We start from the raw sequence: 5,460 nt of genomic DNA, 5'->3' as shown, positions 1-5,460 counted from the left end.
ATATAAGATTTTAAAACTTGGTAAGATGGACAGGACTGCTAGTACAAGTTCAGCTATTTTTTCTTGTCGGCGTGCAGACACTGTCTGGCTGAGCCTTCAACGTGCCCAAAGGCAGACCTGTCACTCCCATTAATTATGACCTGAGACCAAGAGCCCTGCTGTGAGACGTTGAGGAGTAAACACGGTGAGAACCGTGAATGAGATCCTTAAACTTCTGCGGCGAGATCAGTATCCAAAAACTAAAGCGAGATCTCTTTTATTAGCAAGAGTGGAACCAGTCTGGACATGGCAGACACAACCTCACACACACAGCCCCGCCTATCTTGTATATCACATTTCAGATTGAATATCATCACAAATTTTGTCTTAAATCATGTCAACAGATGACCCTGTTCTACCCACTGCAACTGTGTTCAGCTACAAGTAATCAAACGTACAAATGGACACAAACTAATCCACGTCTTAAATCTTATAGAGTTGTGACCAAAGACTCAAAATTGCAGGAACTTTTAAAGAAAATGTGGGATTTGTTTGTTTTACACTCCTTCATAAATGCCAACTAGTTGCAGCCCAGTGTGGTTTTATCGTAAGACTTGTTTAAATGTACTTAATAGTAAAAACATGGGTTGTTATGTAACATTTGACTATTACCAATGTTTTRCAGGAAAAAAATTAAACTGCCTGTAATTTTCTAAAAATATGCCTTCCAATGAAAATGATGCAAATTTCAGGGAAAAAARGTTGTAATCCAGTTGTTTGCACGCCGTCTTGGTGATCTTGAACACATCATCAAAAAGTCAAGTGATTGGCCTGAAATGATACAAATGACACTTTAAATCAATACCGAGCATCTGTGTTTATAAACCCTCGCTACAAGTTCCAGATTTCGTTTTGGAACAAAAGTGCACGACTATTTGTTAAGAACGCAGGCMCCTTTTTAAAGATAAATTCGGCGACACGAACACGAATCGTTTGTTTCTTGTTCCTTTCAAACTCGAGGGCCACGGCAGAGCAGAAAACTGTGTTTAAAGGCTCAGATACCAAAACATTCAGCGATCACCAGGGTCAGTTTTCAGAGCGGTGCCAAAACCGAGCTGCTGTTTGATGGAGATGTGGGGAATCTGCTTCAGCAGAACCAGACGTCGGTTGAAGGGAACCCGACCCCCGCCGACTCCTCCGTGAACCCACCAGTCTGCTTAAACAGGAAACATCCTCCTCTCCCAGAGAAAGCGGCAAGATCAGAAACACACGCGTGTCAGATGGGGGAACACATGTAGAAACTTGGTTCGGTTGGGTTGTTCTCTTCTCTCGTGCTCGTGTCTCTACCTTCATCTGCCACCCTCGCTTCCCTGCAGCTACATGTAGAGGTTTCTGTCGGAAAAATTAATCAACATTTCAGGACTTGCAGCTGAAAGTCTGTCGAAAATTAATGAACCCTTCAGGACTTGGAGCTGAAAGTTGACTGTTCCGTTTTTTTTGTTTTTATTTTTCTTTGGGGGAGGGGTGTTGGCAGAACTGCTGAACCGAGGAAGCTTTAAGAGCATTAAGATGACTTATTAATTCACCCTCATAAGCGTAAATGACAAACAGAAGGTCGCTGCATTGTCGGCTACGTGAGAGCCAAACAGAGAGGATTTCACAACAGTAACTAAAGGAGCTTCCAGGGCCTGACCCTGGGGTCCCCATGTACACAGTGGCCCCTGTGAGAAAGAGAGAGGGCAGTTCCCACCTCTGGCTATCCTTGACAGCACAAGATTGACGAGGAGAGCCGGTCAAAAGCCTCAAAGGAGAAAAATAAATATGTTGAATGGCCTTTGCTTACCTCAAGACATGCCCCTGCCCTGTCCCCCCCCCCACACACACACACAAACATCTGATGATTTGAGAGGCAGTGTGCTGTGTCACTGAAACTGAGAGCTCAAATCCATCTGTCTCATGACAAGCTCCATAAATCTCTAAGCCATCCAGACAAACAGCTGAAGCAGAGACTGTATTTTAAATATACAGTCTCTACAGTAAATGAGTCAAATACTCTCGCTTAAGATATCGCATAGAATCAAATGCCTGTGGACGATATAATTCATTGTTTATTAAATCAAACCAATAAACTCTTACAAGGCAAAGCGTGCATTAAAATAATTCCTGCCCAAAAAAAAAAAAAAACTCAGCAAAAGAAATCTGCCATTCCTTATTGATTAGCTGCCTCTGGTGGATACGTTTTAAACCTGCTTCCCTGAAAGACTTGCTGAGACATTACCTCACTGTTGAGAAAGCAGATTAGCTAGGCTTTATGCAAATGAGCATCATATCATTTAGGACAGACTCAGACTGCTTTTTGCAGATGAAAAAGATGCAAGACAGGAAGAAGAAAAATGGGGCCCCGAGTCCCAAGTTTAAATAAAAAAAAAGTTGAGACATTTTATGGATGACATAATAGGGCTTCTTGGCAACCAGATTTCAAGTAGACTCTGAATTTTAATAAAGAATGGCACGRACATTGTAGCCGCAGGACTCGCTCTCCAACTGAAGGGCTTGGATGGTCGTGTCAATTAATCACTGTCCATCCTGATACAAGTTTTACAGATGCAGTTGGACAGAACAGGAACCAGGCTTATTTTSAAACACCACTCTGTATTTTTAGAGGTAATAAATGTGGTTTAGAGGGAAACCGCAATCACCACAGCAGCCGACTAGTTCATGTTTCACTCTCATATTCTGTGGCTACTGTTGAGACGCCACAGGATGAAAACAAGGCAGCGGCATGACAGCGTTTCCAAACTGAGGCTCCCTCACAAGTGTCTAGTTTGGCTGGAGAGTGTATTACTCTCGTCYTTGTTTGGAAGTATTTTTATTATTTTATTAAATTAGTATTATTAGTATTATTACTATTGGTATTATTATGAATATACAGATATACTAACTTTGCTGATACAAATATTGTTGCAACAGCCCACCCCAACATAAAAAACTTGTCTTTTTCAATCATTAGGATCATTAAGTGATTGTGTTCATTCAGCTGTTTGGCCAGCATTCTCCTAACCTGACAAAATACCTTTAYCAGGGGTGGGCAATCATGGTCCTTGAGTCCCACTATCCTTCATGTTTTGCTTGTTTCTCTTCTCCAACACACCTGATTTGAATGAAGGGGTTACAAGGGGTGCAYGGATAAATCAGTCGGCCAATTTATCAATTAATGTTGGGAGATCAGCCAATACCTCGGTAAGGTCAGTGGAAAAGATTGGCTTCTCATCTACCTCCACAAAGGTCTGAAAACCAGCTACCGTCCACTTTTACTCTGCTGTAAGCACTACATAATGTCCAGTTAAAACAAGTTTATATTGTTTCAAGGGTATTGCTCAATGTTTCTTAATAAACTACGATTGGAACATTGAAGGTRTGTTGTGACSTTATAACACCTGACAGTGTCAGTTGTTCAAAAACTGGTATTGGTCAAAGTCGGAATCGGCAGGTCAGACTTTTTAAAGATCGGTGATCAGCCAGAGAACTATAATTAGTGCAGCACTTGTGATTACCAAGCTTCTGCAAAACTTGAAACACTGAAACAGGTGTAAAGGAGCAGACAAACAAGTAAAGCACTCGTGCCTACCCCTGACCTATATTGTACAATAAGTCTGGCAAGTGCGTTAATTATAGTTTTATTTTTGCAAAATACAACATTAGACTTGATGTATACTCCATCCAGACAGTAAATTAAATACTCCAGCTAGATAAGGCAGTAAAGAAATAATTTTCTGGAAGGTGTGTAGAATTTATGTATRAAATCATCTTTTTCGCGAGGGAGTAAATGCTATCAAACTACTCCATCCAGTTCAAGATAACCTTTTGTATGTTTTATTCAATACTTTGCAATTAGTACCTTTAAATGGTTAGCAGTTAGAAACAGGAAACAGTACTAACAAGTTCTTTTAAAAATAAATATATCACATTTATGATGAGACAACTACAAAAGCTAGGAACACCACAAAACCAACAACGGCTTCCCCTGCTGGATGCCACTTCCTGAAAACAGTGGCTCTACTGAAAGAAGAGAAGATGGCATGAAAAAAAAAGAGGACACCCAAGACACTGGCCTCTCGTAGTCATAGCCACTACAGAGAGACAGACACAGGACACTGATTGGCGAGCAGGTCGTTTTTATTTTTCCAGACCAAGTGTCGGGACAACACTTGCGTGCAGGGCTCACTCTTGACCTTTGGCAATGACAGTCCTTTATATGGGCGTCCCAACGGAGGAGCAGCGCTAACAGCTATGTGTGTAATACACACCATCCACAGTCATAACACGCAGCGGGGAAGGACATACAGGAAGGCAGGCCGCTGGAGGAAAACCTAGAGGGGATCAGGGGAGGTGGAGAGAGTAAAGTGTGCAGGGGGATTGGGGGGTGGGGTGGATGGCCACATTCATTCATCCTCATTCATCTTCTCATCCCCCCTTCAGTTGTTGTTATTTGCCGCTTTGAAGCCAGTTTGGGTGGGAGGTGAATGGTGGGACACAGTATGGMTGAGTACAGTGAGGGAGGGGGGGCACACTGCATGCCATTCTCATTAAGGGGTGAGGGAGTTGTGGTGGACACATGAGGCTGCTCACTGGACTCTTCCCATGCTTAGATGTTTCCATCCTACCGCATAAGTTCTCATCCAGTCTATTGAATATCATAAAATAACTCATATTTAGGATCAGCAAGTTCAGCTGATCAAAACTCTTAAACATGTTTTATTTATTCTAATTACGATACGGATGGAAGGAGATTGGGAACGAAAGGTCTGTTTTCTGAACATTTATGAGCAAAACTTAAAAAGTGTCTTTGAYGACAAAACAAACAAAAAAAATTTATGCTTTTAAGTGTAGCTGCAGGTGATTAGAAACAAGAAATACTGCACTGCACAAATGATGACCAGTTACGGTCAGTAAACAGGTGGCATTCATTACCCTGCCTTAAAAATAGATCACCTACACACACACACACACACACACACACACACACAAAACACACACACACACACACACACACACACACAGTGAAAGCGTACACTGGAACATTTAGGGGACACACACCACTCTCATTCTACGCGTCAATATCCATCCAGCTGTGTGTAATATTTCAAATGTGGTGAATCCTGAAAATGTCTGCTGTTGATATCAGCAGCTTCAAAACACAAAACAACAAAGACCTGCTGGGACAGACGTAAAAACATAAAGTAACAGACACGGCATACATAATAAGATACAACGACTGTCTGCAACTAGGGCTGCCACGATTAATCGATAAATCGACGACTAATCGATTATTAAAATAATCAATGACTAATTTAGTAATCTATTTATCGTTTTCTTTTTGTTGTTGTTGTTGTTGTTGTTGTTCTTTACTTTGTTTTTCTCTCCAAACTGCTTTGACACCTTCCACTGCCACATCTGCCTTTCTGTCCTTGACACACATGC

At 41.5% G+C, this 5,460-nt stretch overlaps 1 protein-coding gene across 4 annotated transcripts in view; it reads right to left on the bottom strand.

Moving 5' to 3' along the window:
* Nucleotides 1-5,460, bottom strand: part of LOC106519899 (ADP-ribosylation factor-like protein 15) — a 129,262-nt gene that overhangs the window by 87,353 nt on the left and 36,449 nt on the right. The window lies entirely within an intron of this gene.

The sequence above is a fragment of the Austrofundulus limnaeus genome, unplaced genomic scaffold (assembly GCF_001266775.1).
Source record: "Austrofundulus limnaeus strain Quisiro unplaced genomic scaffold, Austrofundulus_limnaeus-1.0 Scaffold84, whole genome shotgun sequence".
Taxonomy (NCBI): Eukaryota; Metazoa; Chordata; class Actinopteri; order Cyprinodontiformes; family Rivulidae; genus Austrofundulus; species Austrofundulus limnaeus.
This window is presented reverse-complemented; position numbering and strand designations above follow the sequence as displayed.